The sequence below is a fragment of the Lytechinus variegatus genome, chromosome 2, assembly GCF_018143015.1.
Source record: "Lytechinus variegatus isolate NC3 chromosome 2, Lvar_3.0, whole genome shotgun sequence".
NCBI lineage: Eukaryota > Metazoa > Echinodermata > Echinoidea > Temnopleuroida > Toxopneustidae > Lytechinus > Lytechinus variegatus.
Window position 1 is genome coordinate 44,645,248 of NC_054741.1, and position 17,015 is coordinate 44,662,262.

Below are 17,015 nucleotides of genomic sequence, written 5' to 3' on the forward strand. Positions count from 1 at the left end.
TGTCATTCTTCTGATTTTAAATTTAAGATATTCCCATGTAAATGCAGGGTCGAATGATTCACATTCTTGTTTCCACATCTCAAAATCTTCCATAAGGGATTCACAGTATTTTTCATTTTATCTGCTTAATTTCTTGGTATCTCTACAATTCCTCAGATTATTTGCTCTTTGAAATGTTCATGAAATTATAATTTCTAGGTTTTACTTATTGAAAAAAACAATGTAAAATATTACATTTTTTCTCAATTTTTTCAAACTCGAATAAGAAAGATAATGACACGATCATAAAGTCCATGAACCATGCATCATTTCACGTGAGAAGGTTTCATTATACAACGTACAGGTAAAGAGTTATGACCGTTTTAAAATCAGTCTCTGCTTACGTTTCGGTCAATTTAGGATTCCCTTGAATACCTCTGGCAGTCAAGGGGTATTCGTATTGGCAGAGTAAGAGTTAATGTGAGTACCATTGTTTTTGTTGTCATATGTGTACTTTTTTGCATTGTTGGATTAAGTTTAATCATTCCTGCCAAGAATTTGTGAAGATAACCATCAGCAGTGCGCATTGACAGGAATAACTCGGCACGCGAGTGGCATCCCTACTAAGAGTACCCCTGCAGTGATTGAGAATTTAGGGCCAATATCCCTGACGGATTCCTTTGTAAAGGTCTTCGAAGGATTTGTTGTCAAGTGGATCTTGTGCAATGGGTCATGGATTTTCTAACCAGTCGGAAGCAGTGTGTTTGCTACAAGGGCTCTGTCTCAGATTGGACTACACTTCATGCTGGTGTACCTCAAGGAACATTGTTGGGGCCGATACTGTTCCTTGCTGTCATCAACGATGCTTGTGAAGGTGACCATCACTGGAAGTATGTAGACGATATGAGTATCATTAACACAAGGTTTGCATATGAATCCCGGAGCTCACTGTGAATGCCTTACGGAAGTTGCAAGATTGGTCCTACCTTAATGGAATAACCCTCAATCCAGTCAAATGTGAAGCAATGCAAATATGTTTCATGAAGTCGCCTTCTAACCCCCCCCCCCGCAATGATCAGAATCAACCCTAATTCCCGGGGGGGGGGGGGGCATGATGCCCCCCCAACAATGTTGCCGATATATATCTGCTGTGAAAATTTTTTTGACCTCGCCCTCGAGTATCACAGATCTTCATCCTCATGCTCCATGTAAGCTAAAACCGCCGTGTCGAGCACCGGGCAGGTCAAGCAGACATTCGCCATCTCACACCTCGGAGAGTCACCGGCAATATGATTCGCCGGCTCACTCACCTGCAAGGGAAATCCCCGCTAATACACAGGTGTTATCGACATACGGGCGTTGCCCTCCATTATGTCACCAGACTCCCGATAATTGTGGGTCAGGCGTCGCAACTCTCATGTTGCTTCACACACCCACGAGTAGTGCGGGTAATTCCCCCACGCTTCATATCAGCTTCAGCCGCCGTGCTAAGCACTGTGCGGTTCAAGCAGTCACCTGCCCTCTCACGCAGGGCATTTATTGAAACGCTGTACACCTACACGGTGACCCCCATTTCTATGCAGGTGCTTCCGACATACGGCTTTCAAGCATCAACATGTCGGCAAGCTCTCGGTGACCGACGGCTGGACGTTGCATCCGTACAGGTTGAATCTATATGTCCCCAAGCATTACAGGTTCTTACCCTCGTGTTCTCCGTCATTATAAGACCGCCGCTACAGCCGGTGTCGGGTATTGAGCGGATTGAGATTTCTCCCGCAAACCCGTACTCCGGGGAGCCATCAGCGAGTTTACCTGCATGGGTATCCCCCATTATTATGCAGGTACTCCCGAATTCGCCCTCTACGTCAAGATTCACGTAAGGCGACGGCTCTTTCAGCGGTAACTCTCCATTCTACCCCCTAAGCGGGCCTGTAGATTGGAGATTTCTTACATACCGCATTCCGTCCTCTCGTGAAAATGTTTGGCTGCTTTTAAGAGGGCAAGCTATCACGCCCGCGGACCGTCAGTTTTTGGCCTGAACCTCACTTTGTATTCGAATATAAGGGTGCCCTGTCTTTACTTTTAACTCCTACTCTTGTAAGGTTAGAGTCAGGGCTAGTACAGGCACCCGTCCTCCAGCGATCGCCGCTGTAGAGAGGGCGACTCCGATATTAGCACCATCACCGCTCAGCGGTATGTCTCACTATCTCGTAGCTCTCCGAGCTTATGAACATGAAGATTGGATCTGACTGTCACGGCGATTAATAGTTCTCCTGTGCTAAGTAATCGCTATGCCTTCACCACCCGGTGCATTATGGTTATTTTAACCTATTTTGTCTCGGGCGGCTCGTACGAGCCCTGCCCGAGCTGCCATTTTGGTCGTCCCCCCGGACACCGCCGGCAGCACACGCACTGAACACCTGGAGGGAATCGGCTATTTATATGCTAGATACCCCTCCTGTTGACATTCACAGCTTGTTCCCCAGTCTTTCCCGGTCGGGTAAGCATCATCTCGGAGGAAAGAAACAGCCGTATGTCTCATTAGATTGTTGGCTGTGTACGTGCGTTCAGGCTTGTTTAAAGCCCCAGACTTTTCTGTTGGCATTTCTATGCCTACTTCCTGGGCGCACCCACCGTTCTGGGTCGGCGAGTTTACACCAAACTGTACGCCGTCAGGCCATCGGTCGAGCTCTAACAGTCTATCTTATAGACTGCCCTCTATGTGGGTCAAGCTTGCGGGCGTCTCCGCCGTTTCCTCCTTGTGTGGAGTGGGCTACGGTCGATGTTTTTACCGTGCCCGTTTGTCGAGTCGTCTTCTTATTTAGAAGCTTTTTCACTCGGCACACTCGAGTCGCCTCGCATGCTGCTTTCATCCGGCGCCGGCAGTGCTTGCCCTTGCGATCACCAGAGAAACCAGGCCTTGTGGCTGTTTTCGTAAACATCTGGTTCTCATCGCAGACTGAGGGAAATATTGGTGATTATTTTCCTCAAGTCGCCTTACTCCTCCGCTTGTTTCTTCAAGCAAGGACTTAGACACTCTTAGCCAGTTTCTGTCCCTAACCTTGATAGGAAAGGGCCGTTGTTACCTCACTCGATTCCGTCGGGAACGTATCTGTTGAGGTATCATGTCTGGCGATGTCTGTTGGTTCAGAGCATTTTCTTGACCAACATCTCTTGATTGTCATTTACACGTGTGATCATGACACAGACATTGTTCGCCAGCTCACCTCTGGCGTTAGACCAAACGCTTCGGTCTCTTATATGTTGGTTGTTCAGCTGAACTACGTTGGCTTCACTCACCAAATACAGAGACCGAAGTTCTAGCGCGATCTGTACAGGGGACTCAATGGCCATATGTTTATGTACTTAAGATCGGACAAAACGGGGAAGTGAATTTGCGTGACAGCCGAGATAAGTCGCTGTTTTTGTTCCTTTTAACTTGATTTTTCTCCATTTTTTTTGGCAATTAATGCCAAGAGGGAATATTAATTTGCATTTTGGTTGCAATAATTGTCAATTTTTTTATTCATTAAAGACAAAAATTGAAGAAAAAATTGTGTACTTTTATTCGGCATGCAAGCTAATTGTAATGAACTAGCAAATCAAATGAGTATACCCAGTTATCTCGTAAATAAGAAAATCATGGTATTTTCATAACTAAGGTCAAAGGTCATTTAGTGTCAATGAACTTTGGCCAAGTTGGGGGTATCTGTTGAATTACCATCATAACTGTGAAAGTTTATGGATCTGATTCATGAAACTTGGACATAATAGTAATCAAGTGTCACTGAACATCCTGTGCGAGTTTCAGGTCACATGATCAAGGTCAAAGGTCATGTGAGGTCAATGAGCTTTGGCCACGTGAGTGTGTATTTGTTGAATAACCATCCTATCTCTGTAAGTGTCTTGGTCTATTTTCTAAAAATGTGGATATAAGAGTAATCAATTATCAGTGAACATCTTGTACGAGTTATAGTATTTTTCAAAGTCAGCACTGCTGCTATATCGCGTGATGCAGGTGAGACCGCCAGAGGCATTCCACTTGTTAAAAGTATATTGAATCGCGCAATGCAGGTGAGACTGCCAGAAGCACTTCATTTGTTTTTCTTTCTACTTTCATTTTCCCATTTGTTCATTAACATGTTTTTTACGCTCAAGTTGTTATTTTTGTCTATATACATTTTTGTCTAATATTTCGGTTCGAACTACTTGATTAGTTTTGAACCATTTCCCATGAAATTCTGCTCACATTGGTCTTGAGGTAAAGATGTGCAGGACAAAGTTTTGCCCATGTCAGAAATCATGTTGGCATGGTTACAATATATGTCAAAACTTTGGTAAAAGTTTTGCGGTTGAAACTACTTCATCAGTTTTAAATAATTTTCATATTTTGCTCACACATAGGTCTTGGGGTAATGATGGGCAGGACATATTTATTTCCATGTCTTCGAAACTATTGCCATGATAACAGGGTGGGGTATTAATCACCTTCAATGTTAGAGAAAAGGTTACAGCTGTATGTTCATAAATTCAAGCATAACTTTCAAACTGCTTTATGAAGCAATCTGTAGTTTGTTGACTTGTATATCTCTATCACCCAGTATCTACATTTGATCCTTTTAATTTTTCATGCATTGTCAGATAAAGTTAATCTGTCTTATGTTTATTGTTCACTGACATTTTACCTGTGTGTTTACAAGCATTAATGGAATAGGTTCCATACCTTAGGTGCAGGGGGGTCACAGTTTAGATAACTTGGCTAGGTCATGAAGATAACTAGTTTGCCATCGAAGATCCAACCCAGGGTTGGGAATAGTTACATACATTCCATTGTGGCTTGATCAAGTGGTAACAGTATTTTTGAAATATATTTTTTTTTAATGACACTGATTCTCTCTTAATCTTTGTATTAGAATTCGATTAGTAAAGGTATTCTTATTACAATTTATTGATTAAACATAGCTATGTTAATTTCCTTAGTCTTGATAATTATATTATATTGGATGGCTCAAGAATGAAATAGCAGAGGTATTCTGAGGGCCAATATTCCACAAATCAAAGATGAGTGGAATATTGACCCAAACGAGTGGAATATTTCTGGTATTTCATGAAAAAAGCCATCCAATATAATTATAATAAGTTATCTCCCCCGTAAAGGAAAAGATTCAAGAGCAAGTCATGTGATTAACCACAATCAGTTAATATAATATGGCCTCACTTCCTAAGTTCAAATTTGATCATAGAAAGGCGACTGACATTATTGAGTATAATTGCGCTCTATAGAATATGCTGCACATCGCAATGCATTATTTGTACAGATCTATGGGATGTATTTTTTCGCTAATGTGTATTAAGACTATTCAATAGGGTCTCATATTGAAAAGCAAGTTTTTTTCAGCTAGGTAGCCAATGGGTTATTCATTGGATTTTATTCTTTTCTTAACTACGCTGTGGTATGGAACAGGCAATTGATACAGGCCAAAATGCATTTTTTATTTCTCTAAACCACTCTATAGATAATAATAGATGGTATTGCATAAGGCCAAGTTTAGATAGATTTATTGCATCCTCATGATGAAAATGGTTAGTGTGAATTACTTTATCATTTGCTCGTGCATTTAGTACTATTGTTTTGTGTTGGTCTTGCTGCAATAGAATTTGTTTGAAACAAGAACTGCATTTCAATTGATTTGTGACAGTACATTGGAGATTTGAATCTTTTCCAATTTCAATTTCAATAGGATGGTTTTTGCCGTGTTGGGTTATTATTATTTTGGTAATATAATTTCACTGTTTAATATTTTATTTGAGGAAATTAACATTTCTTTGTTTCTCAGTCAGGTAAAAATTAATGGACAATGTCTATTTGTACTTCTTTAGAAATAGCTGGTGCTTATTAAGTGTTGATTTTTAAAGAAAAGTAATATCACAATTATAGAGTAACTACAATTGCCAATATCTTTTTATGATGCACTCAATTGATTTCGTTGATTTTTCTAAAGAACTTGTTATATAGGACCCATTTCTAATTAGGGAAAAGTGGGTAATTGAGGCCCCATGGTAAATAAGGCTCTTGCTTGGTTTTTAGCTTACTTCTCATGGTTACCCGTGTATGGTGTGGTATTTGAGACATTTCCTTAGCACATATCTTGAGCACAATTAATGTCTCATAGCCAAATGCACATGGTCAGGAGGAGCACAAACCTAGCAGTACGTCAAAATCAAAATTTTGAAAGTAGTGTTGCCACTCTAAAGAGGTGGGTACAGTACCCACCCAGAAATGTGTATTAACTTTTATCTTAGTTCACTTTTGTAAGGCATAATTGTACATGGCACTACTTTAGTAAAATTCACTTCCCCCTTTTTTTTACTGACGGAAAGCTAATATACGTAACATGCCTAATGGGGCAAACGAGGCCACTCAGATTATAGATGGACTTGGGGGACCTGCATGTAATTCTGCAGTCGGAGGTCACATGATAAGGTCAAAGGTCGTTTTCAGGTCAACATTAAAGTTTACGTGCAAGGCTCTTATAACAAGTATTGTTCCATCCCAGTCATTTCACAATGAAGTTTCGATACAATTCTGTTGCGCGCCCTTGCAAATCAAGATATTTCTGGTTATTTTCATGAGTGGGTGAGACACAAAATCGCTTTTGCCTTGTTATTGATGCCCACCAGTTCCATCAACATTATCATGGGGAATGTGACAAGATATCCCATTATTATGTAGATATGTAAAAAAAGCATGTGAAACGTTCATTTTGAATTATTAAAGAGACTGAATTTGTTGATATGAACTTAATTAGATGAAATATTTTGATTAAATATCATGCCATAACAGAAACTCCAAAAAAGTACTGAATCTATTGGGTATGAACCCTTTAAACACTGGTACTGAATTATATCTTCTGCCACCCAGGGTTTCATGCAAGAACTTATTAGAAGTTTATAAGACAAGTGCTGTTTTATCTGACAGTTACCATGGTAACAGCGAGCCCCAGTCAATTATTCTCAAAGAAATTTGTCGGACTTGACAACCTGTCAAAATGGAAATGTTAATGAAACGTTCCCAAGGATGCTATAGGCTCAAAGTATGTATTCTGTATATTTTCTTGTTTTTTATTATCACCTTGAAGCTTCTAAATCTTTTACATTAGCTAATATTTGAACTCAACACATATTTTATGCTGTATGATGAGAAAATAGTGCTAAAACTGGTATATTTACTATCAATAACTGGGATATACCCATTTGATTTGCTAGTTCATTACGATTAACTTGCGTGCCGAATATAGAGTACACAATTTTCCTGCGCGCGCGCTGCATCTCCCTATTAACGCACTATCCCAAGATCATCGCGCAATTTGGCGTCCATTTCCTCTTTTACTTTCGCCTGCAGTCGAGTTCAGTCACAAAGCTAAGTACACTCTCAAAATTGCAATTTTGTTTTCTTTTTGGATACATTTATAGTGCATTCTTCCCTTATTTCAATCTTATTTCTTTAATTTAAGATTGTTGTAAGCTTATCCCGTCGCGCGGAGCTTCCGTGATATTTTATTTCATGAATTTTGTTCCTCTTCTCGTGAGTTTGTTTTTAAGATACGTTTCTCAACAGGCGGGTTGTCTTCACTTCTCCGCCCCATAGCTCCGCGCCTTCCTGCGTGTCGCGGGCGTTGCCCTCGCTCATCTTTTAATTCTTTTAATTCTTTTTATTCACTGACTTCTTCGTTTATACGACTCTCGTCGTGAATTCATTTGAATTATTTCTCCACAGATAGGTTCTGTAGGACGTCAGGAGCGTCGTATTTCAGTCTCGTTTCAGGTTCTTTGTTTCTTGTTTCGAGTTAGTTGATTGTTCTTTTGTTTCAATCAATCCTTTGTTCTTGTGTTTATTAATTGAATTAATTAGTTAATTATTTGATTAATTATTTAAAAAAAAAAATTTTTTTTTTTTTTTCAGACCTTGTCTTGAAAAATTTTTTTCTTTCACAAGAATACTTAAACATTTTTTTTTTTAGGAAGCCGTCTCCTGTTAGCGTTCATCGCCTTTGGTTCGGCCTTCCTTCTTGTGAAAGCTAGTTTCGTTTTTCCCCTTTTCTTTTCAGATCAGCTGCCGGTCTCCGGACTTTATAATTTTTTTTCTTAAACTTCTTGTTTAAAAAAAAAAAGGGAATCTTGTTTTCTTTTTTCTTAGCTGATCTTCTCCTCAAAAAAAAAATGTATTTTTTCTTTTGAACAGGTGGACACAACAACAACAAAAAAAAACTTCGTGTTTGCTTTTTATTAGGTGCTTCCCCCCTTTTTTCTTTTCAGAATGTTGGCGGAAGCAGTTTCTTTGTTGTGTTTTTTCTAACGGACTTTTTTAGGGACAGTGTCTCTAGTAATTCTTTAATTATTACTGTTTCCCTTTTTTCTGGGATTTTACCTTGTATGATCCTTGTGAGATTTAATTTTTTGCTCTCAAAGTCCGTTTTTGAGGTCTCTTGACTTCTGGGGTTGGGGTTTGTTACCCCCCTACCCCCCCTTGTTTCTTCTCTGTTTTTATCTTACTACTAAGATCACCCTACGGCAGCATGAGCCTTTCAGACTCGTTTCCTGAAGAGCCCCAGGCGGTCGCCGATTCGGTGTCCAACACCGGGGTCTTATTCCCCACCACAGGTAGTATAGATAACGAGAACAGAGTCAGAGCTCTCGTGGGCTCTCAGAGGGGTGGAACCGTGGACGCGTGTTCATGTGCCCCGCTTAACAAGGGTGGAACCGTGGATTTGCGACCATGTGCCCGCACGGTGATGGCCATGGCTTCCGTCCCGGAGCCTGAACCTCTATCGGGGAGCGTCGCACTAGTACAGAAAACGGCGACTCCTCTAGGGCTGTTAGACCCACCGGCCATTGGGTCACCTAAAGACCGGGGGGAGAGCACGGGTCTCTCCACCTCCGGCAAAGACTAGGCTCGATGCCGCGTAAGACCCCGCAAGGGAGCAGCGGCAAAGGGCTGCCAGCCCCTAGTCGGAAGAGGCAGCTGAGTCCGACCGTGTCGGACTCTCAATACAATCTGACACCGTCAGATTCGGCTGACGCCTCCTCTCGCTCGGCTAGCGCTCCCCGTGGGAGAGCTAAGGGGAGGAAGACAGGCGCAGCCCAGCCTCTTGTCCCTTCTTCCGCTCCGGCTCCGGAGCAACCGAAGAAGAAGAAAAAGAAGAAGAGGAGATCCACGGACGTAAGCCCCGCTCCGTCGGTCGGTCCGTCCTCTGATTCTTTTGATGGCCAGGCCTCTCAGCTTCTCAAGCTACTCCAGAGTGCCTTTCAGCACTGCGGGTTTTTACCCCCAGGCTTGCCTGCTTCAGCCGACGGTACTGCCAACCGAGCGGATCAAGCAGACACCGGCCATCCAACACACCGAGGTGCCTCTAGCGATTCTCACGAACCGCCGGCTCTCGATCCCACTCAGGCTACGCCCGTGAATGCTTAGGTTTGGCCTCCCCCGGGGGTCCGTTCCCGCGAGCCCGGCCATGGCACCCATCGCCACTCGAGCCTCTCACGTGGGCCTGCTTCCCTCGGGGCTCCGTCCGGCGAGGAGACGTGGGTTGGTTCCCCCTCTCCGGAGGCGGAACAGGCTGTTTCGGGGGACGAGTCCAATCTCGATCCACCGGGTAACCCGGCTCCCCAGCCGTCGGCTAGCACAGCCCAGGACGCCATGGAGATCCTCCATAAATATCTCCCGCATATCTATCCGGCTAACGAGCAGTTAGAGGGAGATACGGGTTCTCTTTTCTTCTTGCAGCCGTGGAAAACCGCCCATGGTATTCCGCTCATGAATGATTTCAAGGCTGCATACGAGAGGGAGGCCGCTCAGGCCAGCTTGCCCGCCTCCCAGGGAAGAAAACCGGTATCCTTTGGTAAGAGCTTTGCCTTCACAAAGGATGACACCGAGGTGTTCTTTACCCCTATGACGTTTTCCCCCCAGTTTGACCTAGTGTTGTTATCTAGAAAAAAATCCCGGTCCGAAACCGTCCCGGCAACTTCAAAATTTCCTTATCGGGATCCCGGCTCGTCCCGAATCCCGAAACGTATCTCCACGCACAAATGCAATCCAAAACTATGTACCTACATTTCCAGCCACTGCGCACTGGCGGTGCACCAGACAGTCAAAGTGTGCATGCCACCACCGCAAATTGTAAACATTCACACCGCAAATTGTAAACATTCACTCAAAACGTGGGGAAAATAATGATGAGACAGTCAAAGCGTGCCACCGCCGCAAACTGTAAACATTGATGACCACTGAAATGACCCGAATTATGTTTGAGTCGATCCAGCTGCTGATCTGACAGTCCAATAACACACGTGTCGGTGCCACTGATCTGTGGTCGGTGCGCACGTGGTTGACAGTTATATAGTCAAATTGCGTAATGTCTTGTCAGTGCGCCTGTGGCCCTACCTAGCCCGGAATATGGATTAACTTTCAGTTTCACTCTCTCTCTCTCCCTCCCTCTCTCGAACCTCTGCCCTGTTATGTCATTTCCTTGATGTTAATATCCTCTCTCTTGATTGATATGTTCTTATCTCACTTTTATTTTTATGACATAGGGATCCAGAGGACACACGTTTCTTTCTTATCATTTTGTTGAATAACTAATACCATATATTCATAACAATTTGATACTTCATTTTTATATCTAGGCAGTCTTTCACTTTTGTATTCTTTTCTTTCTTATTTTCCTTATTCTTACATTTAATTTTGTTTATGGATGCAAAATCGGTTTAAAGGTGTGATTATGCTTAGTTTATGCTGCAAAACGTCTGTCTGTTCATTATTTACTTGTGTTTTATATATAAGTTTCTATTTTATCTGTGTAATACGGTGAACATGCATGAATGAATGAATAAATGAATAAATAATCTGCATTCTTTATGTTTAACTTTATATGATTTGCAAAAACAAGAAGTTGCCCGATCGTTTAAAAAATGATCGTACAACCAGGGAAGTGTTATACAACTGTGATATTAACCTAAGAAAGCCACACCCCTCCCCTCTGGCTTTTGGTAAAATTTAAATGTCTCTCTTCTCCCTTTCTTCAGAGTCTGTCTGTCTCTCTTCCCTCTACCTTCCTTCAGCAAAAGTCTATCGATCTCTCATTTCACTTCTCTCTATAGCTCTCTCTCTCTTTCTTTGCATAACTATCATGCTACCATTTAGTGAATGATATGATCAACTTATCAAATATCATTGTATCTATCTCCCTTCATCAAATCCTCCATAAACCTCTTCAATTCCACTTATCTCCGTATTTATACTACGACCTCTCTATATCAATTTTTTCACAAACATCTTTTGGTTAGATATAATCAAACCAATTAATTGTTTGTGAAAAATCAAAATTTTAGGTTTTTTTTTTAAAGAAAACGCGATCATTACATACACAAACAAAGACTCTGAAATTCAGAATTAAAGAAACTCAGAAATTGCTTCTTTTAAAAAAAGGCAACGTTCAACTTCAAGTTGTATAATTCAGTCAAACAAGATAACTTAGTAAAAGCTGTAAACTGCAACAACAAAAAGAGATACAAAAATGTAGTACAACGAAAATGATAGCATGGCACGACAAAAACGTGAACTTGAATTAAAGTACATGTAATACTGTAAGTCACACTGAAATAACATGATGAAGTACTAAAGTAACGATGATTATGATCAGGAATTCGGGATCATAATAATGTTGCTACTGATATCAATAATAATATTTATAAAAGAACGATCCAGTCCATGAATAAAATCTCAAAAAAGATCGGAAGGGACCTCATGGGTCATGGGCAAAGACCTTATAATATATTACTAGACCGAAAGCTGCGCGCGCGTTCAGCACAAAACAAATGAGATTAGGCTCCGCCTACCGCGATCATTTGAAGACAAAAATAAGCCCCCATTGACATTCATGAGCGTAAATATATTCATATTCCGCCCTTTTCATTGGCTAAGAGCGTCATTAATACGCGATTTCCCCGATTCTTTGTCATCGATACTAGTGGTATCGTGTTACAGAAGTAATTATTCATTTGACCTCATTACGTCATCTAATTTATTCATTCTGAACCCGAATCTGAAACTTTTCTTTCCACACAAAAATGGACCTACGAACACTCCGGTGAGTACGTATAAATTGATATAACCACATGAACTCAGTGGACTATTTACAAATTTCACACAGTATTTTGTGATCTCAGGTTATTTCTCTACCAAATTAGAGAGTTTGCTATCATTCTTCTGTTACAGGAAAGCAGAATTTGGTCTTTGAAATTGAAGTTAGATTGTCATCGTCGCCCAGTGCAGCCTGTATGTTGCTTGCAGTGTTGCGGTTATGCCGCTGTGTTAACCACATGTATTTTGTATGGGCTCCTAGCCGATTGGTCATCGAGAGAATTTCGGGCCGGGTTGGTTCATTTCCAATTAACAAGGACCAACCCATGATTGATTAAATCAAGAAGAATGAAGCTTCTTTTTGTATACTGTAATGTTAGATCTAGAGGGAGATGGAGGGAGATCTGCATCTATCTTCAGAAGATCGAAACCCAGTCAGGAATAAACTGTGAAGTGGAGTGTGGATGAAGATATATTGCCTGTCATTGTGTCAATCCTCACTTTCAGATATCAAATTTAATTTGCATAACTTCAGGCTTCTGCATTTAGCCCCCATAGCCATAGGCGGCGGAAGCGGGGGGATTTTAGGTGGGGGGACGGTTCCCCCCCTAAATTTTTTTTGCTACCCTTTTTTTTTTTTTGCTTGTCAATTTTTTTCCCTGCGTCCCCCCCTAAATTCACGTGGACCCCCATTGAAACGTGTGTTGTCCCCCCCCTAAAATTTAGGTTGATTACCTTTTTTTTTTTTTTTTTTTTGCTTGTCAAAATTTTTTGGAGTACTTGTCCAATTTTTTACATGTGTCCATCCCAAAATTTCAGGTAGACACCCCCAAATTTTTTTTCCTTCCACCACCAATGTTAGCCCCACCCATTTTAACTTATTGTTATTTATAAATAGGTTATAGGGTCTATAGTTAGACTCTGTCTTAGAAATAACTAGACCAAAAGCTTCAGTCTCTCTATTTTGGTTGTTCCGCTGAACTGTGTTGGCTCACTCACGAATTAATGTCAGAAATTGTTGAATAAATCCCCAGAAACGACGGTTATTCCTGTAGAGGTCTATAAGAAATAATGTGCTGCTCTGCATGTTTGTCTTATTATCAATAGGCTAGATCTAGGACCTAGATCATCTAAATCTAGTCATCTAAATTATACTTTCCCAACCCGCGACACTTACCCCAGGCCCAGGGCTTATGATCTAGGTCTGTAATTTAGGCCTAGGTCTGGGCCTAAACGACTCCATTTACATGTACGAGTATGTCTGTCAGTGTCAGTGGACCAAGGACTAGGCCCTAGATCTAATCTTGGTCAATAATGGCAATGAAGTTTAAACTTTTAGCCAGGAATAAAAGTCAGACATCAAATCAATATAGGCCTAGATCTCAGTTTACAACCAAAGCTTTACTTTCTAGGTCTAGATAGATCGAGAGTCCATCGTTACTATCTAGATCTAGACCTACGAGTAATTTAGATACGCGAATGCTGTTGCACAGCTCTGAGTCTTGGACTAGATCTATACTTTCTTACAAATAGATCTAGACCCAGTGCATGAGATGAAATTATGTTAAAGTCAACTGAAATAAAAAGATGCAGATTTTTTTTTTTTTTTTGGGGGGGGGGCAGACATTTGAAAAAATTTAGAGAAACCTAAAATTCAGAAAGCGAGGGCCAGAAGTAACCAATATTACCTATGGCCGTTTTGTGCATTTTCTAAAATGAAATTGAAGGATGTCATGCAATTCTTTTTTTGATGAAGGTTTTCACATTTCAGCTCTTACCCAAATCCCTCCCCTATACAAACGGCCATGAAAAATATCACTTCTTATTATTGTACTCTTTTCTTTCACAAACAGGTTGAGTTTGAAGAACAAGAAAAACAGGTTGAGTTTGAAAAAATTTAGAGAAACCTAAAATTCAGAAAGCGAGGGCCAGAAGTAACCAATATTACCTATGGCTGTTTTGTGCATTTTCAAAAATAAAATTGAAGGATGTCATGCAATTCTTTTTTTGATGAAGGTTTTCACATTTCAGCTCTTACCCAAATCCCTCCCCTATACAAACGGCCATGAAAAATATCACTTCTTATTGTACTCTTTTCTTTCACAAACAGGTTGAGTTTGAAGAACAAGAAAAACAGGTTGAGTTTGAAGGACAAGAAAAACATTATAGAGGTCTACCTATGTGGTTCAAGATGATGATCATAAGTGCATGCATCATTTTGCAGATTCTCATCCAGGTATTAAAGTTAAACTAACACATTCAAAATTACAGATACATAACATGCATTGAATTTTAACCATGTTTACATTAAATAAAAATAACCTGAGCCACAAAGAGGTAGGATCTGTACTGAACATACACTTCTTAAATATATAGGCTCTCGAGTCTAAAGTAGAACCAATGTCAAAAGATATGTACTTTGGGCAAATTTATAAAATTAGGTCATGTCCATGATCTACTAGTAATTAAATTGCCTTTTTATTTCCTATTTGTTTATAAACAAAGCAATATTTGTTTTTCATGAGTTATATTTTATAAAATTCATTTTATTCATTCTTTAGTGTGATATTCATATTTCATATTTGTAGATTTATGATTTTTTTTTGTTTTACATTTTGTCTAATAGGATGATGCAGTTTGACAATTTCCATGGAGGTGATTGATGATGATAAATAATTGGTGAAGTAGGCCTAATAGAACAGTGCCTGGACCACAAAGAGAAACACAAACTACAGCGGTTATATGAGTGAGTGAGCTAGTTAGTGATTATTTTTGATAATGGAGGTTGTTCACATTTTTTGGCAACAAATAGACCTGCCTTTGAAAAACCCATTTCAATTTTGTTTTTAGATTATAGTTATTGTCGTTTTTAAATTACAGATCAAAATATTCTGTGCAACAAAACATATCAACTTTAATTCTGTCTATTCATATAATTTACATATGTTAATTTATATATTCATATTTACAAGAAATCTCTGTCATTTTTTCAAAGGGTACATGTAGTTAGAATGGAGAGTGGTATGTAAACTGCAGAGAACATGTTTAAGTGATATATATGCTTTATAGAAGTACAAGTTTATAATAAGTAGAAGTAAGATTTCCTATGGTATGTGTTGAAGAAACATATATATGCATAGTCTCACTTTTCTTAAAAAATTTGTTTTATAAATCATGACAATTTAATTGATTTTCTTTCTCTATTTTTTTCAATCTGCAGGACTGGTGTAACAGATGTTTTCATTCAAGTAATCCAACTATTCAACATTGAAGACTTAGGAACCACGTGACGAAGATGGAAAAGGTTTTTTTTCCAAGTCCAATTTAAAAAAAAATTATTATCACAACCCAAATTCATGACGTATGAAATTTCTTATTGATTTTCATTAAAATTGGTTGCAAAGAGAGAAGCTATAAACATACAAATAGGAGCAGCGGATTGAAGTTGCTTGGAAGTGGGGGGGGGGGCACAGGGAAAATGCTGTTTTATGTGAAATTTTTAAAAAGTTGCGAGCAAGCAAAATTTTGACATTTTAAAAACAAATATCCAATTTTGTGATAGATTTCGACAAAATATTCAAAATGATGTATTTCACCCTTTGCTTTCCTTTTTCTTTTTTTTGGTCGTGATTTTTTTTTTTGGGGGGGGCAAGAGCATTGGCGGCGGAAGGCAAAAAATTTAGGGGGGTCCACCTGAATTTATCCACCTTAATCTTAGAAGGGACCACAACAATTTCCAGCAAAAAAAGGTTGTCAACAACAATTTTAGGGGGGCCACAACAATTTTAAGGGGGGGTCTACCTGAATTTAGGGGGGACGCAGGAAAAAAAATTGACGAGCAAAAAAAAAAAGATTCTCAACAAAAAATTTAGGGGGGGGACTGTCCCCCACCTCAAATTTAGGGGGGACAGGTCCCCCTATCCCACCGCTTCCGCCGCCTATGGGCAGGCCCCCCCCCTCCATCTGTACGAAACTGCTTATATACCCCACTCACATGAATTATTAAACTTAATGCACACAGTAATTCCTTCAGAAGTATATCATAGAAATGAAAATATTGTTTTCTTGTTTCAAAGGGCACTCGTCATGGTGACCATAAAACAGATCCTTCTCAAGTGAAAGGGGCACAGAACAAATTCTTTAGAAGCGCTCTTCTTGGGTAAAAGGGGGCAGTGATTCAAGAAAGGGCACTTTCAAAAAGGCGAGGGGGCACTTTGTATTACATGAAACGGGCTCTCAGATGGAAGGGCACAGAACACGTGGGGGGCATTTTTGGGTGAAAAATTGCATATAAGGAAGAGCACTAATTGGTATTACCTAAAACAGGTTCTCATCAGGTGAAAGGGACACTGTACACGTTCGTGATGGGGCATTTTCTTGCATAAAAAGGCACTTTTCAGTGCTTCAAAAATTAGGGGGAATTGTGCCCCCCCCCAGCATACAAACGCAAATTTCTTTTGGTTCAAACTATTAACATACGCTTAAGAAAAAGGTAAAGCTTAATCCTCTGATAATGTGATTTTTTTTCTGGATAATTAATAAAATTCACCACTAACCAGAGAATTCCTTCATGTCTTTCATTTGTGTTCATATAGTATTTGTACAGAGCTAACTGAATGAAAGGGATTTGGAATTGGCAAAATTCAAAATGAGACGGAGATCGAGAGAGGGAAAGAGTGATGAGAAGTGGGTTGAAAAGAGATGAGAAAGAAATGGAGGGGCACATAATTATGAAGAGATAATTTAGAGGGGGTGGTGAGAGAGCTGATGTTGGAAGTAGGAACAAAAGGGGTGGAAGAGAAATAAGACGAGATTTTTGGAAACCAGGAGACAGATAACAAGTGGGAAAATTAGAAGGAAATATATGAAAAATTAAGTAGCAAAAGGGGCTAGGGCC